General features: G+C 40.2%; 1 non-coding gene across 1 annotated transcript; it reads left to right on the top strand.

The window, feature by feature from the left end:
- The first annotated feature begins 14,264 nt into the window (after positions 1 to 14,264).
- On the top strand, positions 14,265 to 14,371 carry LOC113624054 (U6 spliceosomal RNA). The gene has a single exon (XR_003434186.1). It is a non-coding gene; the product is annotated as a U6 spliceosomal RNA (small nuclear RNA).
- The last annotated feature ends 2,328 nt before the right edge of the window (positions 14,372 to 16,699 follow it).

The raw sequence follows: 16,699 nt of genomic DNA, 5'->3' as shown, positions 1-16,699 counted from the left end.
GAAACATTGAACTTCAGTGAAATCACCACCTATATTTGTAATGACTTAAGAGTAATATAATTTATTTTTAATTTCTTAATGGAACATTTTTCTAATATTTAGAGGGTCTCCCACCATGCCTCTCCAGTAGGCTGATTTGGTGATATCTTGATATATTTTATAATTATTTTTTAATCTCTAGGTCTATGATTAATCTAAAAAAGTTCACAAGCATAGGAGTGAGAAGTTCTGGGACAAGGAGGGGTTACCTGCTCTACTCCCGATATCTTTTCCCAGCGGACCTCCCTGTTCCCCACACCTCCTGTGTCTGGCAGTCATTTCCAGGAGTGCAGAACCACCCAAACTATTCCACAGCTTTGTGCCCATTTCCCATTCCCTTCTGACTGTACCCCAAATTATATCCAATAGACACGACTATTTTCACTGTTCCTCCCTTCAGGCTCAACAATGGTGGTAGAGAAAGTGGGCCGATGTTTTAAATGCTTAGCATTAACTCATTAAACTGTGATGTTGTTGATACTTATAATTTAAACTTTAAAAAAAAAAGTTCATGACTAATCCAGAAGATGGAAAGTAATGGGTCTAGTGGCTCTGCTCCACAAGGCTGTCTAAGGCCCGGAGTTGAAAAAAACTTTTGACTATCCTTTTAAGAGTCAAATTCCAGAAAAATCATGGTTTGAAAAGGTTGTTACATTATTTCTGAGTTGTTTTGAAGAAAGTTGCTTTTCCATGTACCTACTTCCAAAACATCAACATTAAAATGTGGAAAGACTAAGACCTATTCAGAGTTATAAAGGATCCAGAATTGGGAGGGATAAAGCATATGTTTTAATTGCATAAAAGCTTTAGTAGCAATGAGTTCAGACAAGTGAGACTGTTCCATTAAGAAGGTAAATGAATATGAAAAATATATATACGTATAACTGAATCACTTTGCTGTACAGCAGAAATTAACACAACATTGTAAATCAACTACACTTCAATAAAATAAATTTTTTAAAAAAGAAGGTAAATGACTGGGTTGTCATTCGAAATAAAAATAGAATGGTAAGTCTATAATATATTTTGTATATTCTTTCTCAACAAACAGAGGTCCTAGTACTAGTATACCCTGAGTTCACCCATGTCTAAAAGGAAATCAACGATGATTAAAGTTGCATTTTTACTTACCAAGACCTGCAGGCTTCAGAGGATGACTGAAGAGAAAAATGGAATTATCTGTGACCTGGGGGCTACTGAAGAATCATATTCCTGATACTTAAATCAGTTCTCATTCCATTAGTCTCTGCAGCCTCTCAGGGGAGCATGTTTTTCATTAATATTTAAACATTCAGGTTCTTTAATCCTAAAATTACAATTGGCATAATTTCATTAATTTCTTCAGCAATTGGTTAGACCAGCAGAATTTAATAACACAACAGTGTAATTTAGGCTAAGGACAAATGAAATGTAAGTCCCCCGCCTAGATGGAGGTACACTCTTAATAAAGGGAATGGTACACACACAGACAAATGTCAGGGTGACTAGTAAGTGCAAAAAGCAGTCAGAGAAGGTGTAAATCATTACAGTTAATGTCAACAGGGATCACTTAGAACCTTAAGAAGTTGCTCATCAAGTTTCTATTTATGGCAGAAATCAGAGACTATCTGACTTTACACATGACTTTATTCACGTAGTTACATGACTTTTTCATTTAGTCCTGTGGCAGTTATATGACAATGCATTCTGGTCTGGTTTCCCTCATCATTAGAAATAGTCATTCTGGGGGATTCCCTGGTGGTCCAGTGGTTGGGACTGAACATGATTTATATGTAATTAACACTTAGGCATATACTGCTTGGTAAATCTCATAATAGCACTGGCCTGGGCATTCTGCTGCTGGCTCTGCAGAGAACTAGTTCTGACACTTAACCACAGTTTTCTCATTTCTTAAAGTGAGGGAGTCCAATTGGACCCCTTGCAGGTCTAAAGTTCTTTGACTCTGGTCATCCAGACATCTTAAACCTCAGACTCATCTTTGGTTATTTCTTCTTTATTGTATTTTAGTCACTAAGTCCTGTTGTTCCTTCCTTCAAAGAAGGAAATTGTTCTTGAATCTGTCTGTTCTATTCTACTATATCTGCTGTTATCTCATGCCTGGACCATCACAGTAGCTTTCTAAATGGTCTTCTTGCCTACAGTCTCTCCCATCCCTCATTCAACCTGGGACATCTCTAAATTGCTCTTGATATATCAGTTTACTTCTTCCACTTCCTCAAAAAAAAAATGCTGAAGATAAAAGATAGAGATCAAACACCTTTCGGCAATTGAGGCTTTCCACAATCTTAACTTACCTTGTCACTCATTTCCATATCCCATTACCACCTGACCTTATTCCCCTCTATGTCTCAACTTGAACCAAGACCTAGCACTTAATGACCTTTAGTATATTTTGACACATGATTCCATACTATCATGCATTGTTGTTACTTGATTAGTTCTTGGGTGAATTCATTGACTCCCTAAAAATAGGACCATTTTTGCATTTATTTGCATTCTCTACAGAACCTGATAGACACTGTGTATATGGTAGATACATAATCAGAACTTGTGGACTGAATTGCATGTTTTTCTCCAAGGGCCTTCCATAGGCAACCTGGTCTTGCCTTCTCCTTTCCATCCAGAAGTCAGTTCCATCTTCAAGTGCCTGTCCTATCACCACAGCCCTGTCTCCCTAACGGGGAGCTACAGGTCCCAATTTATCCTGTTATTTTTGCAGCACTTTGTAGCAGATCAGCTGTTTCCACTTCTGCTCTATTCTGTGTCCTCACAGTGGGCTACTTAAATAGCCCACCACCTCTGTTCTGTATAGGCCTGGACTGCAGAACAGAAGGCCTGTTGGAATTGCTATACCCAGAGAGTTGCAATGGGGGGACAGGAGCTCACAGAAACAATATAGTGAAGTCGTTTGGTGACTGAGTATGGACCAAAGCTCTGAGACAGTTTTTGGAGGTGTTTCCAGAAACTGGGCATGTGTGACCAAGAGTTAAGGCCAGTGCCAATTTGATAAACTGAACTGTAAAGCTAACACAAAACCACAGGTTTGCTTTTGGAGCTAGATTAAAGTTAGTATCTACTCTCATCTCTTTTATTCAAGCAAGGAAATTAAGGTCCAAAGATGAGGCTTCAAATAGCTACTCAGTAAATATCTGCTGATTGCAAATAATCCAGTCAAGCTGGTCCTTGGATGGATTTATTCTTTATGGTACTTCATGTCAAAAATTGGCCAACCAGTCTTAGTTTTAGTCAGCAGTTCAAGAGTAAGAAGAGCTTATTGGCATGACTTCCAAACAGACAACATCAAAGGAGTGTGACCCTGCCAACACCTGGGTTTTGGCCCATTGAAACTGATTTAGGGCTTCTAACTTGCAGAACTGTAAGATAATATAAATTTGTGTTGCTTTAAGCCACTAAATTTGTTGTAATTTTAAACAGCAGTTATAGAATACCAGTGCAGTGAGAGTTGCCATTTCCTGATATTCTTTAAGAAGTGCTTCTCAAACTTTAAGATGTATACAAATTACCTGGGTGGAGACTGAGAGCCCCATTTTCAAAGAAACTCCCAAGTGATGCTGATACTGCTAGTCTAAGAGCTATACTGAGTGGCAAGGCTTTAAAGCACATTAGATGATTTTATCTCTTTTAATAATCTCAATATGGAGGAAGTGGAACCCAATGGCTGAAAGTATTGGAGGCTCTGTAGTTGACTTACTGGGAAAAAAAAATCCTGTCACTCAATAGCCATGCAAATATAGGCAAATTATTATTAATATTAATTAATTAATTAATTTTTTGGCTGCATTGGGTCTTCGTTGCTGCGTGTGGGCTTTCTGTAGTTGCGGAGAGCAGGGGCTACTCTTCATTGTGGTGCGTGGGCTTCTCATTGCGGTGGCTTATCTTGCTGTGGAGCCGGGCTCTAGGCGCACGGGCTTCAGTAGTTGTGGTGTGTGGGCTTCAGTAGTTGTGGCACACAGGCTCAGTAGTTGTGGCTTGCGGGCTCCAGAGCGCAGGCTCAGTAGTTGTGGCGCACGGGCTTAGTTGCTCCGCGGCATGTGGAATCTTCCTGGACCAGGGCTCAAACCCGACATTCCTCTGCATTGGCAGGTGGATTCTCAACCACTGCACCACCAGGAAGTCCTGTGAATTGTTTATTGTTAGATTCAACAGACATAAAGTTCTATCAAATTGCCAAAACAAGTTTTAGACTTACTCTCAATTTCTGTACTTATTGAGGACTGTAACAAACAGTTCAGAGTTTGGTGACAGTCCATGGGCCACTCTTTGAGTGATATTACTCTTTGAATTTTTAATAATGAATATATATTACTCGTATAATTGCAATTAATTGTTCTAAAAAAAATCCAGTTCAGTCTGATAATAATAGAAATAGGTATGAGGTATAGAAACAGTTCCAAGGATGGAGTAATTTTACAGACAAAGAAGGTGGCAAAAAGGAGGTGACATGTGATCTGGCTTTTAAAGGCTACACAGGTATTTGTCAGAAGGATAACTGTGGAAGAGCATCTTAGGCAGAGGAGAAACAGGGGCCAGGGCAGGGAGGTATGAGATTGCTGGGTGTGTTGAGAAATACAGTGGACACCTGTTGTTTCAGCCTGCCCAGCATTCAGTCTTCCTTCTTTCATTTTCCCTGGAGGACCCACAACTTCTCCGTCCTCGCTGTAGGTGGCTGAGGTGGGGCTGACCCCTTCCCCACTTCCTCCCGGTGACTGGTTCAGGACAACAGCCAAGTCCAGGGCTTTGGCTGTACTCCTGGCCAGGGGAGGGGAGAGAGCTGCTTGTTGCTGCTGGGACTGCTGAAAGGAGGACATAAGCCTGGAGCTGCAGAAGAGAACCAGTTTGAGAATGAAGTCAGCAGAAAAAAAGAGCAGAGACCAGAGATGGAAACCCAACCCAAGACTTCATATGGGCCCCTCCCTGTAGTCACAGCCTATATGCTACCCCTGGGATTTTCAGTTATGTGAACAGATAACTTCCTTTTTATTCATTTCATCCTAAACCTACCTTAATTGAAAGAAGACTTACACAAGGAATATTCTGGTGTGTGAGAATACAGTGTGTGTGTACACCAGGGATTGATGAGTCTGCAGAGGTAGGCAGGGGCTGGAAGGTGAAGGACTCAGGAAGAGGCCCTTATTTCTAGAGGCTCTCAGGACCTCTGGAGGGTGTAAAGCAGTGATTACCTCAAGAAAATCAAGAGCTATATTAATAAAAGAATAATATTAAGAACATTTACTTCCTCAAGCTTTTCTAGTAGTTTCATTTTTTTTTTTTACATCTTTATTGGAGTATATTTGCTTTACAATGGTGTGTTACTTTCTGCTTTATAACAAAGTGAATCAGTTATACATATACATACATTCCCATACCTCTTCCCTCTTGCGTCTCCCTCCCTCCCACCCTCCCTATCCCACCCCTCTAGGTGGTCACAAAGCACTGAGCTGATCTCCCTGTGCTATGCGGCTGCTTCCCAATAGCTATCTATTTTATGTTTGTTAGTGTATATATGTCCATGCCTCTCTCTCGCTTTGTCACAGCTTACCCTTCCCCCTCCCCATATCCTCAAGTCCATTCCCTAGTAGGTCTGTGTCTTTATTCCTGTCTTACCCCTAGGTAGTAGTTTCATTTTTATTATTCTTTGCCTGTTTCCCTCTAACTGGGCCTAGGCAATTAAAAATAGAAAGGGCCAGCAAATCCCTAAAAATGACATTTTAAAAATGATTCCATTTTCCTTTTAAGGATTGAGTTATAATTTTGAGCAGTGAAGTAGCTGACCTCATTTAGTAGTGTTTTCTGTTTCCAGTAAGTGTTTAACACAAGCGGTCTTTCACGGAAGAAACTTTCAGGAATAATAAGAATCAGCTTTTCTGAAGCTCCCTACACATTTAGTTTTCTCAGAGCGAACAGGAGGTAACTTCTGGGAATCTGAGGACCACATTAGCTATTTTGAACATTATGAAACAAAAATAAATAAGCCTCATTAAAAAATAATAAAATAAAAATAAATGAGCCTCATATCAAGTTCCCTGCATACAGTTGTCACATTTCTTTCATTTAGAACAATTCCCTAGGGTTTTTGTCTTTTATGGTATTTTTCATGATTCCAGGTCAACTATTTTGCAGCATGTTCCTTAATTTGGAGTTGTCAGTGATTAGATTATGATTAGATTCAGGTTAAATATTTTCCCAGGAATACTCCATTGATGATGTTGAATCTTTCTCTAAGCTTCACAGCAAGGGGCACATGATGTCCAATTATTGTCCAATTTTTGGTTAATTTTGATTATTTGATTAAGGTGGTGTCAAGATTTATCCTCTGTAAAGGTACCTGTACACCTCTGTAATAAGTCATCTATGGAGTGATTCTTTGACAATAAATAGCATTCTGAATAACAGATCTTACATGTATTGTTTCAAACAATAAAAACAGCTCAACATCAAACTTTGTAGAGTTGGAATTATTTCAACAAACCTCTAGTGAGTACTCACTAAATTATGTTACGCTAAAGTGCTAAGACCAAAGAGGGAAAGCCTGACCAGCAAACAGAATTCAGGAGAGTGACAAACCCACATTAAATGTGAGGAAAGGGAAATCCAGAGAAACGAACGATTTTAGACGATTTTAGATTGAGTGGCAGGGTTAGATTAGAACTCTGGTTTTTCTGATGCCCAATCCAGTGTTCTTTCCATGACAGCATCCAAAGGCTCTATTGTAACACTGTTTCTCCCTGGACTGGTGTAACATTGGTTGCTACAGTGAAAATAATTCATCTTACTATGTAACTAAAAGAACAAGCTTTCTCCAGGCCCACCACAAGATGCTTTAGAGGAATTGTTATTTGGATTGATTTAAATTATGTACACTGTGACATTAAACTCACTGGAGCCCTAGTCTAGTTTTGTCTCAGGGAAATGTTTCCTCATAGTGACAGTGACACATGCACACTATCGAACCAGATATTGCTCCTCTGCCACACCTTAAAACTACCACAGATTTCTCTATTCACAAATCACGAAACAATTCAGAGGTATCTAAATCCTACATCCTGAGAGCAACTACTTAGAGCTGACATATAATTGCTTTAGAGTGTACAGTGTTTTCATACATATCACTGGAATCTCAAAAGCAATCCAGTTACTCCTTAAGGTGGGAAGCATGAATCAGTGGTAGATGTCTGCTGGGTTACTAACTGTTTTGCCTTTAGGTTTAAAAATATCTAGTGCGTACCTAATTTTCAGAATAGAAACATCACGGACAAAGTCTTATACATACGTTTAATCACTAGTGTATATTTATTCATTCACTCCCAGCAGGACTATCTCAGCTTCCAATTTAAAAAAGGATCTGGAGATGGGCTGTTTTAGGCATTGTTCATGTGATTCCTTCTAGGCTGCTTCGGATCTGTAGACCCGGAAATCCCAACCTGGTCTCTCTGTTCCCTGGGCCGAGGGAGTTCAGGGAGAAATAGGTAGCGGCGGGGAAAAGACAAGCTGGAAAAGCTCCACTGTATCCCCTCAACAGTTTCAGGAACTGTTTTTAAAAGCGAAGACCAAGCATCATTTGCCCTTTGCTCGCCCTTCTCAATAAAGAACCTCACAACATTCTGCCTGCTTTGCGGAAGTGAATTTAATTAGATAGTTATTACAGCATTTACAATTTTTTACGGAAGGACTCTGGCGGTAACTCCCTTCTCCAGCTGCTAAAGGGCCATCCCAGATCTAGAGGCGGGTTTCCCGGAGGGCTCTACCGTGGGGGAAGTGAATGAAGGGGGTGGTCAGTTGCAAAGCCCTTCAACTAACTCGGCGTCAGCCTGGGGCCCACACCCCGCGAGACAAGTGCTCGGACTGAAGACCCTACCCCCGCCCCGCCCCAGGCCCCGCTACCCCCGCAAAGTTTGACCGCACTCGGCCCGGGGACAATGAACACGTGCAAGACCTGGCTGGGCTGCCGTGGACTCCGGGGGCGTAATGATTTCACAACGGTCATGAGGGAGGAGAGCGCCAAGCCCATCATTTCTAGGAAGGCCTGAGGCGGCCAAGCCGCGAGGGCGGCCGGGAAGAGACACTCACATGCCGGAAAACCTGCAGAACTACAGCCACGCCCCGCGCACGCGCGGCGCGCCCTGCCCTCGCGTGGCCGCGGTCGTGCGGCTCCCTCCGCCAGCTGCCGGATCTAGCTCGCCTGCCTTCTCCGTCCGACCGCCTTCCGCCCCTGCGTAGTCGCGTCGTCGCCCGCCCTTCCCTCCGCCCCTCGCAGCAGCCGGCCTCTTTTGACGTCAGCGGCAGAATGCTGCCGCTTAGTTCTAATCTGATGCCGAGTGCTGGGTGGGGTGGGTAGGAAGGTCGCCTGCTCCTCCCCTGGCCTGAACCTCTCTTGGAAAGGAAACCTCTTTTGTAATTTCCTAAGACTTCGAATTAAGCCTTTAAACTGTGCCCGTTTCCTAATAAGGGTGTACACGACCTCTCATCCTAGTTGATCTTCCAACCTGGGAGTTCTGTTAAAAGGGAACTGTAAAATGTGTTGTTTTGGGGTTTATTTGAAGGCTTTCGCTTGTCGTTTTTATGTGTGCCCTTAGGGTGTAAAGTGGAAGAGTGACATCCATAAAATGACGACTTTGTGTATGGAGGCTGGGATAAGCAGTACCTAGTCCGGCTTGATGAGATTAATGTGATTTTAAGTTAGTTTCCATTTGAATAATACAGGGGTGGCATTTTGAAAAGATGGGTATAAAAAGCTGTTAAAGAACTTGAAACCGTGGTTAATCATTTTGTAAGCTGCTTAAAGACAACGTGAAAAGGTATCAGAAATAAAATGAGAATTTAAATTTATAAGGGGCAAAGGTTTTGTCTACCTTTTACAGGCAATGAAATTGACCCAAAGATTTCTGTGATTTGCCTGAGAGGGGTGGAATTCAGGCCACTGTTTTCACCATGCCAGTACTCTGGCCAGCGTGACTAAGGCTGTCTTCAGAGCCCTCTGAGCTTGATCTTTTATTGCCTCTTTTCTTGTCTTCCTACCTCACTTGTCTTTTTCCACTTTCCATGATTTTTGTTTTCTTCCGGAGTTCTCTTTCTCCCCGCCCTCCCTTTGCTTTCTCTATTTCTTTAACTTCCTCTGTTTTTTTTGGTTTTTTTTGTGATAGTTGAGCCAGCCTTTCCTTCCTCCTTTAAATGCCTCTCCCTTAAATGACCATAAAAGGAAATAGAAGAATTTTTTAAGTTTATTTTCTTGTTTTAAGGGTGTTTTGTTTGGGGGGGGATTAGTTAGATATATATTATGTATATAGTTAGATATAAAATTTCCTCTTCTAAAAGCTGCCTCCTACTTCTTTCCATAGATGTTCAGTGAAAGTAGGAGTGTGTAAGAGAGAGTAGTGAAGGAAAGAAAAGAGAGGGAGAGATAGGAAAGAGGACGGAGTGTGTGGTGAGCTGTTTAGAATCAGAAAGAGGAGAAAAACATATATAAACAGAGACATGCTCTAAATTATACAAAACTCAACGTAAAATAACATAGCTGTAGGTAGGTTCTATAAAACTCAAGAAACACATCACTTTCAATCAATCCCTGCACATGCCTCTGTGACGCATTGCCTCAGATGAGTTGTGTCTTTCACAGAATAAACCTGTAGCTTTAGCTGCTCCAGAAGAAACAATCACAGGGGTTCTACCTATGAAATAATAATATACCAGTGATTGCAGACTACATGCCAACCCATAGGCTTCTCAACGTGTTGGTCCCTGTGCCCAGTCCTGCCAGTGGTTTTTGTTATCCTTGTTCTACACTTGGGGAACCTAAAGCCCAGAGAATCCCTTGCCCAGTGTTATAGAAGGCAGAACCTCTGCTGCTATTTCCAATTCCATGGTCTCTGAGTGAATATGTATAATAATAAGGAATTAACATCTAATTTAAAATGAATAATAGAGTTCATTAAAGTACACTATTGCCAACTGACTGAAGTATGCTCTCTTGTTATCAATTTCTCTCTTTGGTGTCTGTCTTATTCTGCTTGGTTAACAATAACTTGCAGAAGTTGGTTGGAAACATATTTTGTATTCTGCTAAAACATTCAAAGGTACTCCTGAAGTGTGGTTTATGTCTTAGTTCCCTTCATGAAAGAAAATACACTGCTCTGTATTCCATCATTTAAAAATAATCGGAAGCTTGAGGGCATTATGCTAAGTGAAATAAGTCAAATAAAGAGGGACAAATACTGTATGATCTCACTCGTATAATCTTAAAAAGTCAAACTCAGAAACAGTAGAATGGTGTTTACCAGGGGCTGGTAGAAGAAATGTGGAGATATTAGTCATAGGGTACAAACTACAGCTGTAAGAGGAATACATTCTGGGCATGAAATGTACAGGATGGTGACTATAGTTAACAATAGTTAACAATACTGTATTATATACTTGAAAGTTGCTTAGAGAGTAGATTTTTTTATTCCCCCAGCTTTATTGAGATATAATTGACAACACTGTATGAGGTGTACAATGTGCTGATTTGATACATCCATATATTGCAAGATTATTACCACCATAGTTAGCTAACACCTCCCTCCTGTTACACAATTACCATTTCTTTTTTTTGTGGTGAGAATATTTAGTATCTACTCTCTTAGTAACATTCAAATATAAGACAGTATTATTAGTTATAGTCACCATGCTGTGCATTAAATCCCCAGAACTTGTTAATCCTCTAACTGGAAGTTTGTACCCTTTCAAAAGTACTTTCCCATTTCTCCCACCCGCTAGCTCCTGGTGACTCTGCTTTCTGAGTTTGGCTTTTTTAGATTCCACATATAAGTGAGATCATATAGTATTTGTTTTACTCTGTCTGACTTATTTCACTTAGCACACTGCCCTCAAGTTTCATCTAAGCTGTCTCAAACAGCAGAATTTCCTTCTTTCTCATGTCTGAATAGTAATCCATTATATATACACCACATTTTCTTCATCCATTCATCAATTGATGGATGCTTAGGTTGTTTCCAGATCTTGGCTATTGTGAAATAATACAGCAATAAACATGGGAGTGTGGATACCTTGATGAGATCCTGATTTCAGTTCCTTTGAATATATATCCAGAAGTGGGACTGCTGGATCACATGGCAGTTCTATTTTTTTTTTTTTTTTTGCGGTACACGGGCCTCTCACTGTTGTGGCCCAGCACAGGCTCCAGATGCACAGGCTCAGCAGCCATGGCTCATGGGTCCAGCCGCTCCGCGGCATGTGGGATCTTCCCGGACCGGGTCAGGAACCCGTGTCTCCTGCATGGGCAGGCTGACTCTCAACCACTGCGCCACCAGGGAGGCCCGGTAGTTCTATTTTTTTAATTGTTTGAAGAAACTCCATACTGTTTTCCATAGTGGCTGCACCAGTTTGCATTCCCACCAACAGTGCAAAAGGATTCCCTTTTCTTCACGCCTTTTGCTGACACTTGTTATCACTTGTCTTTTTAACTATGGCCATTCTAACAGGAATGAGGTGATATCTTGTGGTTCTGATTTGCATTTCCCTGATGATTAGTGGTGTGGAGCACCTTTTCATGTGCCTGTTGACCATGTGTATGTTGTTTTTGAAAACTCTATTCAATTCCTCTGCCTACTTTTTTTTTTTTTTTTTTTTACGGTACGCGGGCCTCTCACTGTTGTGGTCTCTCCCGTTGCGGAGCACAGGCTCCGGACGCGCAGGCTCAGCGGCCACGGCTCGCGGGCCCAGCCGCTCCGCGGCATGTGGGATCTTCCCGGACCAGGGCACGAACCCACGTCCCCTGCATCGGCAGGCGGACTCTCAACAACTGCGCCACCAGGGAAGCCCTCTCTGCCTACTTTTTAATAAGGTTTTTTGTTGTTTTTGCTGAGTTGTATGAATTCTTTAAGTACTTTGGAACCACTTACCAGATATATGGTTTACAAATATTTTCTTCCATTCTGTAGGTTGCTTTTTCATTTCGTTGGTTGTTCCTTTTGCTGTGCAAAAGTTTTTTAATTTGATGTAGTCCCACCTATTGATTTTTGCTTTTGTTGCTCGTGCCTTTGGTGTCATATCCTGGAAATTGCTGCCAAGACCAATGACAAGGAACTTTTCAGCTATGTTTTCTTCTAGGGGTTTTAGGGTTTCAGGTCTTATGTTTAAGTCTTTAATCCATTTTGAGTTAATTTTTTTGACTGGTGTTCGATAAGGTCAAATTCTTCTGCATGTGCTTATCCAGTTTTCCCAGTAAGAGTAGATCTTAAATGTTCTCAACATAATAACAACAACAATAAATGGTAATTACTGTATGTGAGGTGAAGGATGTGTTAACTACGCTTATTATGGTAAACATTTAGCAATATAAATTTGTATCAAGTCATCACATTGTGCAACTTAAACTTATGTAATATTATATGCCAATTATATCTCGATAGAGTTGGAGGAAAAATAAAAACAATTATTCATTTCAATGCCATTTGGTAGCTGAATAGTAAAAATAGAAAAAATGATAAATTCTATTATTCCCATAATATCTGTGTAATACTATATGTCTACCTTGAATTCAACAATTCACAGAAGCACTGTTCTACATTTTTTTTCACATCTTTCTTTTTCTGAATTTTATCTTATTTATTTGTTTTTTATACAGTTCATATCTTTATTGGAGTATAGATGCTTTACAGTGTTGTGTTAGTTTCTGTTGTACAACAACATACAACAAAGTGAATCAGCTATATGTATACATATATCCCCATATCCCTTCCCTGTTGAGCCTCCCTCCCACCCTCCCTATCCCATCCCTCTAGGTGGTCACAAAGCACTGAGCTGATCTCCCTGTGCTATGCAGCAGCTTCCCACTAGCCATCCATTTTACCTTTGGTAGTGTATATATGTCAGTGCTACTCTCACTTTGTCCCAGCTTCCCCTTTCCTCCCTGTGCCGTCAAGTCCATTCTTTATGTCTGCATCTTTATTCCTGCTTTGCCACTAGGTTCATCAGTACTGCTTTTTTAGATTCCATATATATGTGTTAGCACACGGTATTTGTTTTTCTCTTTCTGACTAACTTCACTCTGTATGACAGATTCTATGTTCATCCACCTCACTACATTTTTTTTTAAATTCTACATTCCAGGGTGGTGATTCTTCAACTTGTATATCTTGTACCTTACCATAAGTTGAGAACCTGGATTCCAGGATGGTAGAAACACAAAGCTTGCTTATTCTAATGAGCATTTTATATATTTATAGGACTTTATCATTATCCTTATCATATACTGTGTTTTAAGGACAAAAAAAAAAAAAAAGCATGAGCATTGTTGGGGGTTAGTTTTATTTTTTGTGGCTTTAAAATACAAACAAAAATAAGGATCATATTAGTTTTTAAAATGTCAGCAATAGTATTAGCATTTTTACTGCTAGAACTGTGAAACATATAGACATGAAATAGCATTATCACCTGAGAAGTTATGCTAATCCATTCTGTTATTAGGAAGCTTGAGGATGCAGTTCACTCACATCTGCATTCATGGGATAAAATTTGAAATGTGGCAAGGCTGACTTTATCCTTCTGTCTTATGACTAAGATAGAGGTTTTCACAATTAAGAAGCAATTTGAACAGAAAGCATGAGCAAGGGATGGGCTTCATACGTTTCACTGCTCTGAAGCTATAATAGAAAACAAGTACAAAGATTATTCCAGATTATTTTGGAAAAACTTTTATTCCAAAGTATTGTAAACTCCCATTCTGCAGTTGACTGGAAGATTTTTGGATAATGAATCTACCCATTCATATTGATATGTCTTCGACCGTCATACTCTCTTGCAGTTACTTTTGCTGCATAACAAATTGACCCAAATTCAGCAACTTGAAACAACCATTTGATTATGTTCACAGGTTTTGTGGGTCAGGAATCAGACTGGGCACAGCAGGGATGGTGGACCTCTCCTCCTTGAGATTTCAGGTCTCATCCCTTGGGCTGGGCTGCCTCAGGGTCTGGGACTGCCAACAGAAGTAACTGCACTTGTCTTCTTTATGTGGCTTGACTTCTCTACAGCTAATGTTCTCAGGGTAGTTAGACTTTTACATGGCAGCTCAGGGCTCCAAGCTTGAGTGTTCTAGTGTGTAAGGCTGATGCTGCATTACCTTTTATGACCCAGCCTCACTATTGTGTCCACTGTAGTCTCTTGGTTGAAGGAGTCATAAGCCTGCCCGGATTCAAGAAGTGTGCCCAGTGCTCGCTTCGGCAGCACATACACTAAAATTGGAACAATACAGAGAAGATTAGCATGGCCGCTGCCCAAGGATGACATGCAAATTTGTGAAGCATTCCATATTTTTGGCAACTAGAGATTATCATACTAAGTGAAATAAGAGAAAAACAAATACCATATGATATCACTTATATGTGGAATCTAAAATACAGCACGTGGTTGCCAAGAGAAAGGGGGGTGGGGGGTATGGACTGGGAGTCTGGGGTTAGTAGATGCAAACTATTGCATTTAGAATGCATGGACAACAAGGTCCTACTGTATAGCACAGGGAACTATAACCAATCTCCTGAGATAAACCATAATGGAAAAGAATATCAGAATGAATATATGTGTATAACTAAGTCATTTTGCTGTATAGCAGAAATTAACACAACATTGTAAATCAAGTATACTTCAATTAAAAAAAAAAAAAAGAAGTGTGCCCATAGGACCCCCACCCACCCACCATCACCTCTCCATGAAAGGAGTGTCAAAAGACTTGGGGCCATGTTCTAAAACTGCCACTTACTCCAATACCCAACTCTCCCCCATTCAATTCTAAAAGAATTTTCCTTCAGATGTTTTCTCAAAGTGAATACAATGTATTAATAAAATTCCCTACATGGGATCCAAGGCCACTGAAACTGCCATGTAATTATTTTTCTTTCTCAGGGGAAGCAGATGGAATTATCAGACTGTGATTACTGGTTTTAAACACGGCTGCCAATATCTGTATGTCCCTCCTGAGAGATGGGCTGCATATCTGAAATGAGGGAGGAAAACATGTAATCATCCCTTGTTGAAGAAATCAACTTTTTATTTAAAAACCATGCTTGCTTGAGCAGACGCAAGAAGAACCACAACTCTGCAGCCTGTGGAAGGAAAACCACATTCACAGAAAGATAGACAAAATGAAAAGGCAGAAGACTTTGTACCAGATGAAGGAACAACATAACCCCAGAAAAACAACTAAATGAAGTGGTGATAGGCAACCTTCCAGAAAAAGAATTCACAATAATGCTAGTGAAGATGATCCAGGACCTCAGAAAAAGAATGGAGGCAAAGATTGAGAAGATGCAAGAAATGTTTAACAAAGACCTAGAAGAATTAAAGAACAAACAAACAGAGATGAACAATACAATAACTGAAATGAAAAATACACTAGAGGGAATCAATAGCAGAATAACTAAGGCAGAAGAACGGATAAGTGACCTGGAAGACAGAATGGTGGAATTCACTGCCGCGGAACAGAATAAAGAAAAAAGAATGAAAAGAATTGAAGAGAGCCTAAGAGACATCTGGGACAACATTAAATGCAACAACATTTGCATTACAGGGGTCTCAGAAGGAGAAGAGAGAGAGAAAGGACCTGAGAAAATATTTGAAGAGATTATAGTCGAAAACTTCCTTAACGTGGGAAAGGAAATAGCCACCCAAGTCCAGGAAGCGCAGAGAGTCCCAGGAAGGATAAACCCAAGGAGAAACATGCCAAGACACATAGTAATCAAATTGACAAAAATTAAAGACAAAGAACAATTATTAAAAGCAACAAGGGAAAAACGACAAATAACATACAAAGGAACTCCCATAAGGTTAACAGCTGATTTTTCAGCAGAAACTCTACAAGCCAGAAAGCAGTGGCACAATATATTTAAAGTGGTGAAAGGGAAGAACCTACAACAAGATTACTCTACCCGGCAAGGATCTCATTCAGATTTGACAGAGAAATCAAAGCCTTTACAGACAAGCAAAAGCTAAGAGAATTCAGCACCACCAAACCAGCTCTACAATGAATGCTAAAGGAACTTCTCTAAGTGGGAAACATAAGAGAAGAAAAGGACCTACAAAAACAAACCCATAACAATTAAGAAGATGGTAATAGGAACATACATATCGATAATTACCTTAAATGTGAATGGATTCAATGCTCCAACCAAAAGACACAAGCTCACTGAATGGATACAAAAACAAGACCCGTATATATGCTGTCCACAAAAGACCCATTTCAGACCTAGGGACACATACAGACTGAAAGTGAGGGGATGGAAAAAGATAGTCCATGCAAATGGAAATCAAAAGAAAGCTGGAGTAGGAATACTCATATCAGATAAAATAGACTTTAAAATAAAGAATGTTACAAGAGACAAGGAAGGACACTACATAATGATCAAGGGATCAATCCAAGAAGCAGATATAACTATTATAAATATATATGCACACAACATAGGAGCACCTCAATACATAAGGCAACTGCTAACAGCTATAAAAGAGGAAATCGACAGTAACAGAATAATAGTGAGAGACTTTAACACCTCAATTACACCCATGGACAGATCATCCAAACAGAAAATTAATCAGGAAACACAAGCTTTAAATGACACAATAGACCAGATAGATTTAATTGATATTTATAGGA

The sequence above is a fragment of the Aethalodelphis obliquidens genome, unplaced genomic scaffold (assembly GCF_003676395.1).
Source record: "Aethalodelphis obliquidens isolate GAN/ISIS:26980383/991018 unplaced genomic scaffold, ASM367639v1 scaffold1, whole genome shotgun sequence".
NCBI classification, from domain to species: Eukaryota; Metazoa; Chordata; class Mammalia; order Artiodactyla; family Delphinidae; genus Aethalodelphis; species Aethalodelphis obliquidens.
Note: the sequence above shows the minus strand (reverse complement) of the source record. Positions and strands in the feature narration are given on the sequence as shown.